Source organism: Triturus cristatus, chromosome 10, assembly GCF_964204655.1.
Source record: "Triturus cristatus chromosome 10, aTriCri1.1, whole genome shotgun sequence".
Classification (NCBI taxonomy): domain Eukaryota; kingdom Metazoa; phylum Chordata; class Amphibia; order Caudata; family Salamandridae; genus Triturus; species Triturus cristatus.
The window spans coordinates 964972135-964988839 of NC_140593.1; the positions used below are offsets into that span (position 1 = coordinate 964972135).

General features: G+C 42.9%; 1 protein-coding gene across 1 annotated transcript in view; it reads left to right on the forward strand.

The window, feature by feature from the left end:
* The first annotated feature begins 227 nt into the window (after positions 1 to 227).
* Positions 228 to 16705, forward strand: part of LOC146796333 (xin actin-binding repeat-containing protein 1-like) — a 95063-nt gene continuing 78585 nt past the window's right edge. Inside the window, exons 1-2 of the mRNA XM_085628857.1 lie at positions 228 to 496; positions 13692 to 13779. The gene's annotated coding sequence lies outside the window, so the exon portion shown is untranslated. The remainder of the gene's footprint in view (positions 497 to 13691; positions 13780 to 16705) is intronic.

Here is a 16705-nt window from a genome sequence, read left to right on the forward strand (position 1 = left end):
TAGTTTTTTTTATAGCCACTGACATTTCTTTTAGTTAGAAAATAACATGTGTTTAATTTTTATATTCTTTACATTACAATGCTATTATTCCCAGGTACAAGACGGAAGTGCGCAGAAAAAGACAGCAAAAATGGATCTGCTGAAAAATAAGTCTGAAGATTGCCATGTCCAAAGTAAGGACTTTACAAGAAGCAAATATGGCGAGAGAGATAATTCACAGAAAAATAGAACTATCATTATTAACAGGAATCTGTATGTGACGTCAGGCACAACACAAATCAATGGCAGGGTACAACATAAAACAGGTTCTGATCAAACAGAGAAGACCCAACTCTTCAGTGGCACTAAACTGAGTGAAGCCCAGCACAAAACGTCAATCACCAAGAGATATGAAGCCCTTGATTGTAAATACCGGATAGAGCCAACAACATCAACAAAAGACATTGTTTTGAAAGAGAGACACACAATTTCCAAAGAAGAACATAGAATCAAAAAGGTTGGTTCCCAGATACCATTGTAAAAATGTTTTAAATAATTACTTTGATGGATTTTAAATGAAATGATACGAAATATAAAATGAACCGATCTAGTTTGTATGACACAATAATCACCTGAATATGACAACCGAGCACGAACATGATGACATAGAGCAAACAAAGTATTCTGCTTTTCAGAATACTTGTTAAATGTCTTAATATTTTCTACTGTGACCTTATTCTGTTTCTATGTGGAACTTTGAAAATGAACGGATTTCAAACTAGCTACAAGGGAGCTAAGGGGCTTATTATGAGGTGGTGGCGCGGACCGCCAAACCCATGTAGGAACCGCCTGCCAGATCAGGAGTTTTCTCCTGGTCAGGCGGGCGGTTCTTTGGTGTTCGAAGGGTAAGACCTATGAAATAGGCACCGCAATTGGTACGTCAAAGGCAGTACCTGCACGACATGGACTGCAGCAGTCCCTGACGTGCAGGTACTGGGGTGCATGCACACAGGGGGTCACATGGTGTCCCCACCCCTGTGTGCATCCACATGGTGTGTGGCACCAGGGGGCCATGTAGTGCATATTGCGGCCTGCCAAGTATTGTGGCCTCAAGACCGACGCACCACCGGCTATTGCAGTCGTCCCAGGGCGGCCCGACCACCCTGGTTCTAATAGGACGGTTGGAAGACCGCCACCACCGTGGTCCCATGAGTCTGGTGGTCTGTGGACCGTCAGACTCTTAAGAAGCCCCTAAGACAGAGGTTAGGGTAGGCTTACTATCATTGTGGAGTTCCTCCCGCAAAGTGGCGACCTCCTGAAAGATGCTTTATTAATGATGATTAGATGTAATTTGAGTGACTTTATAACTCCATTCCCCGCTGCTGCTGTGGGATTAAAAGAGGCATCTGTCATCTGTGGTTCTGAATTAGTTGCAGTAGTGACCATAGTTTGACGTTCCCGATGGTGACAATGATACTCAGCTGGCGCACGCTCCTCAAAACTACATCTTTGGGCTTGGTAGGAAAGTTTGGAGATTTGTGGGAGCAAAAAGGTAGCCCAAAATTTAAATATTTTCATGAGGCACCGTGCCCCCGCGTTTAAGCACCTCCAGAAGCATCAAAATTCAGAAATACAATTCATTAGGTAGATTAGAGGTATTGAATGGGCCCACACAATAGCTCAGTTCTAGATCAATGAAAAGTTGTTAAAGGGTTTTGTTTCAGATTTTAAAAATAAAGCGGTACAGAGTCAACGAATAAAGGCACTTAATACAGAGTTACACAGAGAATGCAGAAATCTGAAATAATTTCAAGTCCCAAATGGCTAGAAATATTGGGACAGAAGCGGCACAGATTCCTGGTACAACAGGAAAGTCTTCTGGCTCACGCCCAAAATCGAGGGTTATTATACATCATTTTTGCATAATAATCTACAAAACCTGCAGACTTACTGTGCTGTGAGCAAATGCAGCATTTCTTTAGCAAATCAGAGCATATAAAAAATGAACGTCACATTGCCTTAACGCCTAAGGACTGTCCCACTACAATAATAGTTATTCAACACTCTCTATGCTAATACAGCCAGGAGCTGGTAGAATATAACTAGATACATGAACAATATTATGTTTTGTAAATTAATCGACTATAGTGAGCCAACAGAAGAACATTGGAATGTTTCAAGTTGTGACTGAAAGCTCGTGGAGAGCAGGACCCCAATAATAATGGAAATAAACCAGTATATCTCAGCTTGACTGTGTGCTGCAGAGTTTACGAGCAGAGAAGGTGGGCAGGGGGGGGGGAGAAACATGGATGATGGGGGCGGCTTCCATCATGTAAAAGATGGCTTTTGTATTTAAACTGAGGCCTTAATGTCATACATCAGGAAAACAACACACTTCTATACTTTAAGGAAACTTCGATTCAAATGCTACAGCACTACAGGTATCATCAAGTGTGAAAATGCATTCGGCTCATTGTTAATAATGCACTAAAATATGATCTCATACAGCATTTCTCATAGAACTAATGAAAATGAGCAGCACAAAGTTTTTATCTGCAGGTGTCTGATGTAAGCTCTCTTGTCAATTTCACTGTTCACTGTTCAAGCGTCATTCATCTGTATGTCGAGTGAGTCTTTCATGTGAATTTTGATCCTTTGGTGGTGCTCCCAGGGGTATTTAATGTAACGAGGCAAAAAAACGGGTTACCTGCTGGGCACGTGCGGTTTCACAGACCTGTTTACTTTTTCTATCAATGGTCGTTCCCTTTATTTACTTCTGGTGTTGGTATGGGCTCTCCAGCTCTCTCATGTTGAAAAAGAGCGCTTTCAGCCTATCAGCAATATAAACACAAGTGCATGAAACTGCTAAGAGGTAAAATGATGGTAATGAGTCAACTACAACTTTGGTCCCAAGGGTAGAATGTCTCCACTTCCATCTTTTTAAAGGGACTTGAAATATATTTTGAAAAATATGCATGACAAAAGGAATGAGGTTCTCTTATGTTGCATTATGCTTTATTTTGATACGTTACCTTAAGTTATGTTGTGTGATGCGTCAAACAAACATTTCCTGGGACTCACAGCCCTTACAGGTACTCACAGTAGCTGCAGCGCACAGAGGAAATAGAAACCGAACAAGGGATGTGAATACTAGATTGTTTTTCTACATGATTTTAGATGCATATCTGGCTTTTCCTCCCACCATATCGCTCCTTTTAAACATAAAAAGCAAACAATTAACTCGAAAGTGTTCACACACAATTAGCAGCAATGAGAAAATAATTGTAAACGCCGCTTACTGCGTTGTCCATAATATTTTCAAAATTAAAATGACAGATACCTTTCAATTTCCACTTCCTATCTCCTAATGCTGAAATATATTTTTCTTCTCAAATTCCACCACACCATATACAGTGTCAAAACTGTTACATGAATGCACGTACATGTTGGAGCTTCATAGAGTAAATATAATGTATTTTTCTATGTATTTACTTTTTACTCTTCTGTGGCACGCTACACCCCAGACAAATCAGAGTGCATTATTGAGAACAAAATGAACTGGGGCTCAGTATGAAGTGCAGTTTTCTGGCCTATAATGTGTTACTACGGCCTCCTCAAGATTTCACACTAAGTCTATGTTGCCCGTGGTCTACAGCCACTGCTATATCAGTCACTGAGATGTCCTACTTGTCCCACAATTGTACACTAGTAACTACCTCAGCCAGAGGCGCAACTAGAGCCAAATTTCGGGGGGGGGGGGGGCGGCTAAGGAAAAATTTCGGGGGGGGGCTGAATCTTTAAGCAATAGGCCGACTGGAGCTGATTTCGGGGGCGGGGGGCTGAATCTTTAAGCAATAGGCAGAGTGGAGCTGCAGGGGCTCTTAGAAGGGGTGAACAAACAGCAAGGCCTTATTAACATGCAAATGGTCTTTTAAAGACCTGTGAAGTGCTCCGGTGCGGCTGTGTGTATGCCCGGGAAGCTGTCTCATCCCGGGCTGCCACACACGACGCGGGGAGGGGGGGCTGAAGCCATTTGAGTCCAATGGGTGTTGCGCGCCTGACCTCAGCTGTTATCTATCTATCTATCTATCTATCTATCTATCTATCTATCTATCTATCTATCTATCTATCTATCTATCTATCTATCTATCTATCTATCTATCTATCTATCTATCTATCTATCTATCTATCTATCTATCTGTCTGTCTGTCTGTCTGTCTGTCTGTCTGTCTGTCTGTCTGTCTGTCTGTCTGTCTGTCTATCTATCTCCTACTAGCAGTCGCCAGTAGGTAGTTGTAGTCAGGATCAAGTTTCCATAGGAAAAGCGTGTTTTGTTTTGCTAATAGCGTTGGTACTGTTTGACGAATCGTCACAAGATTTTCTAAACTAGCACGCACCTGAGTTGAGCTGCTGTGTGGAAAGTTTCAGAGTGAATCGTCAAGCAGGCGCCAATAAAAAGAGGGGGTCCCAAAACGCATTTTCCCTGTGCAATTCCCGTAGGGATTTTAGACACAACTACAGCCCGAACCGCTGAACTGAGTTATACCAAATTTGGCAGACAGCTATCTCTTGGTCCAGAAAGAGCAATTTTTGCGATTTGTGTAAATCCTTTCAGAACTTTTGGAGTTATAAAACAAAAAGAAATATAGACATCTAGGGTCGTGAACCCTCTGCCGATCCGACAGATCTCATGCTGAGATCTGGTTGGCTGCCAACACTTCAACCAGGAAGTGTTGGCAGACAATTGAAGACTCGAACTCAGCTGAGTCCCAATAAAAATGTTTAAAAAAGAGAAGAGAGCAGGGTAGGAATACCCTGTCTCCCAAGGCCTAGTGGTGGGGTCCCCCAGGGACCCCACCAGGGACAAAAAGCTTTTTTTCAAAACATGTTCCAGCGATATTCACGGTGGATCTGTGAATTTCGGAAAATTGTTTTTAAAAAAACAAGTGTGGTCTCCCATGCTTGTTTCAACCCCCGCCCCCGGGTGGCCCACCCGGGGGCATAATATAATAATTATAATGGAAGTGAGATGCATGCGGCTTCCTTTCCCAGGGCTAGTTTCCACCCGGGACCACCACCTCCCCGGGGCAGGCCAGTAATAAGTGAGGGGGGCCACCCAGTTCCCCTCCAACGGCCGTTTATGGCTCCAGGGACTGTCATCTTTCCGGGGCAAGATCTAGATTTCTGCCAAATTTGTTGTAAATACATTCAGAGGTTTGGACTGTAGCTGTGTCTAATGTCAAAAAGTAGCACTTTTTTGGAAGGTTTTGTCGAGATTCATCAGACTGTGCCAAAGTTATCAACACAGAAAAAGCATTTCCTATGGAAAAATTATCTTAACTATAGCTACCCAGTGGCGACTGCATACATATCACACCAAATTGCAATCACTACCCCTAATTGAGTACAAATTTACAAATTTTGTTCCATCATTCCTCTAACTGACTGGCTTAATTCAAGCTAGACCTCAACCTGTACCTACTGATTAGTTTGTAAAACTCCCTACAACTTATGTCGGGGTCTCAATTGGCATCTCTTCCTGGGGTAACAGTGGCAATAGCATTTTTAGATGGTGAATCTGCTCTGCCATCTCCATGGCACGCAGGGTCGACTTTGGCCTTTGTTCATTTTTATATTGGAAAAATTGATCCCCTAACCTTCATCTTTCTGTAATGACATGGACAGAGACATTTTCCTAAGAGGACCCTACGCTCCTACACTACTCTCAATCTCTGCATCCCACGATTCTGCAAAGCCAACTTGTGACAGAAACGTCTTTGTACAAGCACCCTTGTTTTGGAAAAATCTTCGTAAAGAGCTCCAAATGATCCACAATCAATTAGGAGGACTCTTAAACTCGTTTTTTATCTAAGCTATGTTATTCTAGCTTGACCTACTGAAACCATTCTTTGGTTAACTTTATCTGCCATTTCTGATCTGATATCTATAGATCATCAGAAGTAGATGTAGGGAAACCACCAGCATCATTTGCTTCAGTCTCTCTATGGATGTTGTCAGTGATTAATGGCAAGGGTGTAGGCAATCAGATCTCCAGTTGGTACTGGTCAGTTCTAAATAATTTTGTCTCCATTTATAATGATGGACATGGGCCTGTCGACCCTTTGTGGTGTTCCTTAGGACATACGGTATAAACCATAACTATTACAGTACTAAGATACAGTAGTTTGTGCATGGGTAATTCTAAATTGACCAATAGGAAACCATTTCGCCGCCCACCGTTTTGGTGAAAAAAAAGATTATCTGTCTTCAGTCCAGTGCTTAATTTGAGCTGGTGGTTTCCGGTGCTCATCAACACCGGCTCTATATTTCATACTCATTTTTGGTAGGCACAGAGATAAAGTGATTTCCCTGATTCACAGAGTGTTGAGCCGATTCCGAGACTCGAACCTGGCTCCCTAGCTCCGAATTCGACAGCTCTGGCCATTAGGCCACATCCTCTCCCAACTTCCTGGTTAGTAGTTGGCTCTGTTTTAGGCTGCATTACAGTAGAAATGTGCTGGTGCAAGCTGCCTCCTGACGAGAGCCCCGCACTTATTTTTTTACAAATTAACCACTACTTCAGTCCTTTTACCTCCTCTTCCACAAGTGTTTTTGGAGTGTGGTGTTCCATACTGTTTTCTCTTTTCTAATCTTGTGTAGATAAATAAATAGCTTCAGAGTGGGCTTCAAAGACAGATTAAAAAGACTGGTGACAAAAGGTATCGCAATATTGACTTATGAAGACATGGTAGCAAACACCTGAAGCTGAGTGAGAGATGTGGTTGCCTAAACTGGAAGTGACCAGGGCCGAACTGTGAACCAAAAGAAGCCCTGTCAATTTTATCAGACCAGCCCCCGGGGGTGCGCAAGTGTGCAATGCTGCTTTGGTTACTCTGGGCTAATATTGCTGCAGCGCTACAAAACCGGAACTTAGAAACAAAACCAGCTCCCACCACTGAACAAATGCTCCACACCCTTCCAGCCTCCCGGTAAAACGCCTGATTCCCGTTATGGCCAGTCCGGCCCTGGAAGGTTCTTGGGAGGAATGTGCAATTATAGAGGGAATGTTTTCAGCTTGCTAAGGCAGTTTGATTATTCTTGAAAAGTCTCTAAGGCTGTAATTTAAGTTTTGGGCCCTGCTGGAAATATTTACTGGTGCCTGGCTGCTGAAATGAGCCCGACTCGCTGAAAGGCCCACCACCTCTAAATTGCCACCGGCTGCGCTGAGGAGTTTCTTAGTAAACCGCCTGCTGGCGGTACGCGGTCCTTAGATGAACCAGGGCACTGGGCTCTGAACTGGAGAGGGGGCACTGACCCCAGGGGGAGCACTGTATTTATCAATAACTTACGATTTCAAACCATCTGCCTCAGAGTTGCTTGTGGGTCCAGCTTTCAGGCAGCAATAGAAATGTCAAGATAACTCTTGTGATTAATGTTTCTGCTAGAGAGAGATACGAGTTTTGTCTAGTGGCAGTTTTGACTTGCAATAAAGTAGCGCAGATGGTTAATATGCTGCTGCAAAGAACAGATCTGTATTTATGTGGCTAGCTGAGTGCATTAGTAAAGCCAACATTTACCAGCGCTTTAAAATGTATATGAGAGAGGGGCTATGGAGGGATGAGGGGCACTTTTGCAGGGTGGTAGTAAGGGAATCTGAGAAACAAGAAACAGCTTATTGGAGGGGAGAAGGGGGGGGGGGCAAAACAGATTGTCGCGCCGGGCACCACCAGCCCTAAAGACGGCCCTGGCCCTCGATGTAGAGTCTGAGGCGCTTGAGTTGCACCACGTTAGTGAATGGTGTGCCTCAAAATCACACAGTTAATTGAGTCTGGTGGGCGGTAACAGTCTGTCCAGTCTTCATAGGCCAGGTGGTTTGTTATAACGACACTCTACAGGACACGCTTCGTTTAGCACACAACTGCTGGTAATGGGTAACCAATCTGTGGAATGTGAAGCCAGTTTACATGTACTTGCACTAATACCAAAAAACGACATGTGAGCCAAACGACCAATGGAAAAGTACAAATTGTTTAAGCAATAGTCAGTCAATGCAAATGTACTTGATACGGCCTATTGAAGAAAATGTTGGCACACATGTGCACTACGGTGGAACTATGGGCCTCATTTATGAAAAGTGACGCATCACTGCGTGAAAACAGTGAAGTGTCACTTTTCACTGCGCCCTCCCTGCGACTCCAATGATGCGTCATATTTACAGTATGACGCATCATGTCGCAAGGAGTCACAGATACGTCAGTATTTCTGACGTATCTGTAGGCGCAAAAGTGACGCATTGCTGGAGTGTGTCACGAAAGTGACGCAACTCCAGCAATGTGTCCTTTCACATGGGGCAAGCCCCATGTGAAAGGGCCTGCGTCAGTCTTACGCCTGCTGTGAGGCAGGCGCAAGATATTGATGCATTTGCACCCTAGAAGTGGCGCAGTGAAATCTCGTAGATTTCACTGCGTCACTTCTATGATGCTTACTTACGTGGGAACGCCCACCCTGCATACATTATACCTGACGCAGGTATAATGTAGCGCAGGGGTTTACAAAGTGACGCATCTAGGTAGATGCGTCACTTTGTAAATATGGCGCATCATGGCGCATGTTTTACGCCACTGGTGTGTCACAAAAAGTGACGCACCGGTGGCGCAAAAGTGACGCAGGGGCTCATAAATGAGCCCCTATGTTTTGTAATTTGGCACGTGCATTTGAATTTAGTTTCTGCAAATGGGGAAGGCTCCTCGTGGACATTTTGGCACAGAAGAGCTGGTGTTCTTCAGTTTCTGATTCACAGAAATCTATTACCAGTGTACTCAATTAAAGTGCAAAGCACAACCTGTAGAGTGCAACATGTATTCGCCCGGTTCAAAGTGCAAACCACACATGTGATTCTCAGCCCTATTGATCCCACATCCGACCGGTTGGCCCCATGCCTCTTGCTCAACAGCTGTGTCATGAAACTTTAGATATTTATTTATTTTTGAATGGAGTCATTAAAACCACTTTTTAACGAGGACTGGCCCTAATATATATTTTCACTAATATGCTGCGTCGTGTTTCCTAGAATGTTAGAAGCAGAATATTTAATGCTTCCTCAAAGTCCACCCTCTTTTATGTCACAGTGTTTTACAGAGCTTATTTTTCCAGACCACGTGGCGGATCAGCCATTCAAAATACTGTGGCAGAGCTCCTACCTTTTTTGGCCAGTTTGTCTTTGCTCCTTGATTATCCAGGTTGTGGACCCAAAGGTTTTACTTTTTGCATGACTGCCTCCAAATAAAGGGGCCTATTTACTAACTTGTCATGCAGTGCAGCGCAGCGCAGCAAGTCACCTTTCTGCTCTGCACTGCGTGACAGGGAAAGGGCAGGAATGCGCCATATTTAAGTCAATAAGGCAGATTCCTGGCTTTTTCCCAGTCCTGGCACCCTTTTGGCAGCCTAGCGCCAATACAGGCACCCTTGCACCAAGGCCGTGCTGAGAACTCAAACCAACCCTGGCAATCAGCTAGTGAGAAGCACCGACCCGAGGGGGGGATGGGGGTGGCGTTAGTGCAATGCACTGCTGACGCTTTTGTTCCAGGGGGCCGATATTGCAGCACTGCTGCAAAACCAGCTCCCTGTAACAAAAGTGGCTCCTACAGCTCCAAAACCGGCCCCCACCCTTTCAGCCCACTGGGAAAACGCCCAGTGCCTGCTACGGCCAGTCCGACCCTGCCTTGCACCATGGTGCAAGGGTGCCTCGGTTGCATGCAGGATTGTTTTTGTGCAGGAAGGGGCACAAAACAATCCTGAGAGGCATATTCATCTTTCTATGTATCCTGCAGAATGGCAGCACACATAGAAAGAGGAAGTAACAAGGAACAAAAACAATCTTGCCTGTAACGCAGGCACCTTGCACCATGATGCAAGGGCGCCTGAATTGGCACTAGGCTGCGTAGAGTATGCCAGTGCAAGGGCAGAGCAGGAATGAGTCAAATCTTAATAGACATGGCATATTCCTGCTCTTGCCCTGTCATGCAACGCAGCACAACAAGATGTCTGGCTTTTTTGTGTGACTTTTAGTAAATCTTCTCCCTAGTTTCAGGTACTTCAACTGTGAATTCTTTTCTCTCTCCCAACACAAAAAGTGTTCTTTCTCCCTCAACGGAGTTATGTGAAGATCTGTCTGATTTCTTTTTTAAGAAAATTCTAACCATTTACCAGCAACTTCCTGTGCAGGTCCCTCCTGGTCATGGGGCTTTATTTTTTACTCTACTTACTACGTTTGACCCTATTTCTTTAGAGGACTCAGCGGTGGAACTTGTAAATTGGAAATCTGGTTCCCCTCTTGACCCTTGCCCTCCCACTAATTTAAATGTTGCCACTTCTGTGGTTAACCCAGTCCTTAATAAGCTGATGAATGACTCTGTAATTGACACTGGTTCCTAATAGTTGGAAGCAAGCTTTATTGTTTCCTCTGTTAAAAAACACATCTGCTGAACCAAAGGTCTTAAGCAACTTTAGACCAATTTCTCTTTTTCCCACAGTTGCTAAACTTTTGGAAACAATTGTCAACAGGCAGCTATCCCATTTCCTAGAGTATAAACTCCTTTTGCATGACTCCCAATGGGACTTTCGTGCAGGCTACAGTACTGAGTCTGCCCTACTTGAGGTATCAGAATTCATAAAGGAAAATCTTGACCTGAGCTCTCCTGTTATGCTACTGGATTTGTCTTCGGCGCTCGATACTGTTTCCCATGCAATTTTGACAGATAGACTCGAGAGGACTGAAATCAGAGATCAGGCTGAAATCTTTCATTAAGTATCGCTCTCAAGCAGTCTTCCTCCCACCTTTTGCCTCCTCATCCAAACCACTTGAGTGTTGCATGCCTCAGGGTTCGGCGCTCCTCCCCACGCTATTTCATATTTACCTTGAGCCACCGGCTGAAGCAGTGGAGGCTTTGGGGGTGCGGATGGCCTCCTGTGCAGATGACACCCAACTCTTTCTGGCTTTTAATGGAAATGCGCCAGCAACCTGGAGTTCTTTTAAGCTTTGTTTGAAGGCAGTGGTGGAATGGATGAATGTAAGATTCCTTAAGCTTAATTCAGGACAAACTGTGATTCTCTTCTTTGGCACCAAGCATTCTCCGGATTCTAGTATCAGGGGGGTGTCTGAACTGGGTGCTCCTCCCCCTGGGCCTTCAGTTAGAAACCTAGATGTAAAATTCAATTTGAATCTTACTTTTGATCCGCAAATCAAGTCTATCTCCGCTACTTGTTTTGCTACTCTTAGGTCACTTCGAAGGATGCTTCATCTTATTCTGGAGACCTTTTGTAAAACGATTGTCCATGGCTGGGTAACATCCAGATTGAACTATGCCACCAGTCTGTATTTGGATCAACCAGCTTACCTAATTCAATGGTTACAAACAGTCTAGAACTCCACCTCAAGCCTAATCTTAAAGATTCCTCCACGTACTCCAGTGTCCCATCAACGTTGTCATCCTCACTAGCTCCCAGCCAACAAGATCTCATTGAAAGCGCTCATCTTTGCCTTTAGGGCCTTTTTTCATAAAGAGTCTCTCTACCTTAGGAGAAGAGTTTGCTCTACTGCCAAGCCAGAACCCTGAGATCTAATAACTTCAATTATTTCAAGTACCCTGCATTCCTAAGGATAGAAGAATCAGTAGATCTTTCGTTTACCTGGCTTCCAGGTTATGGAATGCTCTGCCTCTTAGCTTGCGGTACAGTCCCTCTGAATCTGCTTTCAGCAAGAATCTCAAAACTCTGCTTTCTGACTCCTGTGGAGTGGGCATCCAAGGCCGTGTTATTAGGTTTTTCTTTTTCTGGAGCTTGTCGCTAGCACCGGGACGCCTCTTCGGAGGCAGCTGTGCACTTTACAAGTGTACTTTATTGTACTGTATCCTTTCACTGCTGTTTGTGACTGGCCCAGTGAGGAAGGGGTCACTGGATTGTTTGCTGAATTTGTATGTCTCTCTGTAGCAATGGAAATGTTTAATTGTCTCCGGTACAGTCACTCTTAGAAGACACTAGACCAGTACAGGCATTTCTGTATTTTCCTTTGGACCAGTACAGTGTTCTAAAACGGCCCATGTAAAGTCCATTGAGTGTGGAAGATAAAATATCTTTACGAGATGGAAAGGGAAAAACCCCAGAGTGAGTGGGGAGTAGGAAAAAGGTCTTTGCCAAGGGGTAAAAATATTATCTCTTTGGGGAAGAAAACTAAACACGTTAGCAATTTGCACAAACTACATTTGTTTGGCTTGATTTTTTCACAAGCAAATATAAATGTGTATTAACGCAGGCAAAAGTGGAAGACACAAACGTCTTACAGCATCATGTCTGGAAGCCTGTCACTTTTGCAGGTTTACATGCATTTTCTTGCACACCTTTGTGAATGGCACAAATAAGTAGGGACCCCACTGTGAATGTTTCTAAAAAAAAAAGGCCCTAGTATTCCATTATCCTTCTCTAGGGCTTTCGTTAGCACAGGATTAGGTCATTCCAGGCAGATGGCAGAAAACTCTTGAATATGTTCTTGAGCAATAACGTGAAAATGAGGACTTAAATCTACAACCATGCGAGATCACAGTCCTAGCGTGTTTGGACTAATTTTTAGGTCGATCCTGGGCAGCGCATGTTCTGCTCTGTGAGGCATGTTGTTTGGAGGTACGGCATAGAACCTCTGCTCATTTCCCGCCTATCTTTTCAATTGGCTCCTGTTACTGTCCTTGCAAAATCGTTACTTTTCATTTGTGAATAGACTTAGTAGTTCCTCCTTGGTACCACCTTGTCTGCATTTGTAACCTCCCATAATGACTGGACTTTTTACTTGTGTTGTTACACAATCTGCTTTATAAGTCGGTGAGCACTATTTTCTTTAATGATCTTCCCCTATTCCACCCACAACATCGCAGCAGGTTACCAGCTTTTATATTATTTGTACTTAAATTACAGTGCGGTCTGCTCTAACTATAGAGGCCGTGCTTATGTAATTATTTAATTTACAGCGAAGGTCGCTTTCAGTTTAGCAGCCACACTTATTTCATTATTTAATTTACAGTACGGGCCGCTTTCACTGTGGCAGCCGCGCTTATTTATTTATTCAATTAACAGCGCAGGCCCCTTTCACTTTAGTGGGCGCGCTACAGAACCTTTTAAATTGATTTTTAAAAAAAATGCTTTGGGTGAAAGTGCACCATACACGCTTTCACTTTAATGTTGCCCACGCCCCTTTCTTTAGACGCTGCTCGCTGTAACCTGCATACAGCGAGCAGCGTCTAAAGAAATGGGGGCGCGGCCACCATTAGAGTAGTCTCGCATTTGCAAGAGTTTGAGCTATTGCCATTAAAAATGACAATGCCTTTTATATATGTACTGCTTTAAAAAACAGATAAATAAAATACATTGTCATTTACAATGCCAATAGCTTAAACGCTCACAAATGCGAGACTTATTGCACTGAAAATGATTGTTCTTTGAGATTCGAGTCCATTGACAAAAAGCTGGTTTTATCTTTCTTTAGTAAATCATTATCTGGTTCCCACCTTCTTTCTGTGCTGTGACAATCGACTCCATTTAGGGCCTTTAATTTCAGAATATACATTACAGCTGTTGACGTCTTTCCTGCAAATTCAAAAGAAAATTAAATTATTGTTATTGTATTGCTTTGTGTGCAATTTGATCTGTGTACTTTGTTTTTTTAGGAAAATGAATCTGCCGGCAGAAAGGTTTCCGAAACAAGAGTTCAGGCTCTTCCAGAAGCATTAAATGGGTCGACGAATCGAAAGCACTGTAAGTCTCTTACAATTAGTTGTATATTGGGCATTTTACTACCGCGTTATCACAGATTATGGTACAAGCACTGATTTCTGTGAATCTGATTATTTGTACAGAAATGCATTTTTTTGCGTTTAACCGATATGCAAGACTTTGAGAGGTCGGTAAATACAGTTTTAAACAAATCTACTCCCTCCAGTTCCTAATACACAACAGATCCTAGAGAGGTTTGATTGTAATCATACGGCCACAATTGACTATTGCGGGATATTCTAAACGATAGTCTAAAATTACAGCGGGTATCTAGCATCCCACGGTTAAAATATGTGAAAGACTTTATGAAAGACCGCGGGCACCCAGAATACTACGACAACCCTTGTACCATATTTCCAGTCCCTAGAAATAATTTAAAAAAAAGAAATTGTTTGATGTTTCCTGAGACAAACAGATTCTCAACTGAAATATTAAAGCCAACGGTACTGGCGAATCAAATGATGTTAACTACTTACAGTATTCAGACGTATCTTTAAAACATCTTAGGTGGCTATGATAGAATGGTGTTGACACGCTTTAGACTGGGGAATTTTCACAGGTTAACCAGTTTCCCCATTGTGAATGATAGGTCTAGAACCACGAGTATGTGCCCATGTGATGATAAATCTTTGCAAACAACAATGCGTGTTCTTTTATTCTGTAAATTTTATTCAGTACCAAGAAAGAGGTGGATTCTACCAAATTTAAGAATACTTCGCCACAGACAATGTTATCCTGATTTTTAGTATTACAATTTTTAAAGAATGAATATTATACAAGGTCAATAGCTTTATTATTAAAAATTGTAATTGAATACAGGAACATTAATTCTTATATCAATTTTCTGTAAAATGGTATTTACAGTTGGGTTTTTAACTTTTTAACTTATGTTACTGACAGTATTTTTTATGATTTTTAAAGTTGTATTGTTTACAATGTTGTGTGATATCATGTGGTTTAATGATTTTCTTGCAAAAATCAAATAAATCTATTTTTTTATTAAATTGACTATTGCCATGGAGTTTGAATGCTATGAGAATTGAACCTAAAATGGTAAACATATACATGTTCAAAGTGATACACAGCTCATGCTAGACTAACACAGTATACTGAAATGCCTGCATCACCGCAGGGCTGGAGATTTGTCCTTTAATCAGCTGAGCTCCACTCACTACATGTCCTCAGGGGTTTTTAGACAGGTGGGTTCTTTTGAACCATGTGCCAAACCCAGACTGGCTGAACCAATCTATAGACTAAGTGAGCTGTCAATCTCTGGCTGCGATCGAGTCACTTACTGGTTGGTTTTGTCGGGACGCTTCTTAGGAAGCTGCTATTGCGCTCTGTAAATGACAGTCATTCATTCAGTGCATTCTTCTTGGAGACCCCTGGAGTAGCCCTGCCCCTACAGCTCCCTCACTGTTGTGCGATTCGGCACCCCAGCCAGCTAGGATGCCCATTGGAGGACTCAGCTGTCTCTTAGTGAGTCGTCAGCCAGACTTTTGACGAGGGTGTCTGAAGCATGCGGCTGAATCCTGGTCTACGTCACGTGACCCTCAGTGTCTAGGTAGCTTTGTGTGAAGCTGTCACTGATGGGATTCAAACGGGCATCCCACCTGGCCGCAGTGGTAATAAAACCTAGCATTGTATACAGCTGTCCTAAGCGAACCCTTGGCATTGACGGGCTGCGCAACTTAACATCCTCCATAGACAGCAGCAGCCCAGTTTTCCCGGCGGGCTGAGTTGTTACTTGGTGCATATGTTTATTACTTGCTGAGCCAAGCATCCCTCTGAGACTGGTAGGCTTTGCAACAATGCCAGCAGAGGCGGCTGGTGACATTTATAAGTGGTGAGGCATAAAAGTTCACGATGAGTGCCCTGTGGCGAGCAAGAATACAGAGTGAGCCCAACCAACATTAGGGGTGTTTTGGGGGGGTTCTCCCCCTAGGAAATTTTTGATAAAAGATTGGGCAAATGGTGCATGTTCAAGCACATTTGAGAAAGCAAGAAGGTTAATAAAGATTTATGAAATTGTAGTTATGATGTAAACAACAAGATTTCAATTTATAATGACATAGGTAGCTGCTTATTCAGTATAATCACAGAACTGAATGTCGCACTGTAGACACACTGGATTAAATCCTGTATTGAAAAACTTACGTTTTTGACAAAATAGGCCCTGCAGGCAATCAACTTCCATCCCAAAATTATCCTTACAGCTAACTTGCATGTTTTCAATATCACTTGTACTTAGTACATTATCTTCCTACCCCCTTTTGGTTAAAAAAAGAGCCATTATTGGACTCCAGCCTTTAATGTTCTTACAGAAACAAATATATCACCTCAATCATATGTGTGTGCCCACACTTCAATTTAAAGTCTGTGTTTAGAAACTAATTATCTATCAACAAAAAGGCAGAGCCTGGAAGGTCAAGGCAGAGTGTCGCCCATTATGATAGCTTTTTGCCATTTTAGCTCTCACGCTAAACATTCAATCAAATTAAGTGTATTTAGTGCAAGTTGTCTCAAAATTGCTGCATATGGCAACTATGGATGCAAAGAAATAAAATGGATCTACTACCAAAGAGCATGTTTTCGATCGCAGTAGTCAGAATTAAATATCCTCAGCTTCTAAACTGTGTAAGCAAAAAGGAGAATCGGTCAGTGTTTGTTTGGCTTAATGATCCATAACAAAGCTGGTGTGCTGATTAAGATAACACTTCACCCTGTTTTGATTGAATCCCATTTTCTTTGAACATTTGTCACAGTGACGGAACAGGAAAAGAATCGTAAGGGACCTAGCCCTACGAATGGCCCCATTAACAAGAGCAAACTTAAACACGTGTGTGCACGCACACCAGGGGCGTATCTACCACTGATGCAGCAGGTGCAGTGGCACTAGAGCGCTATG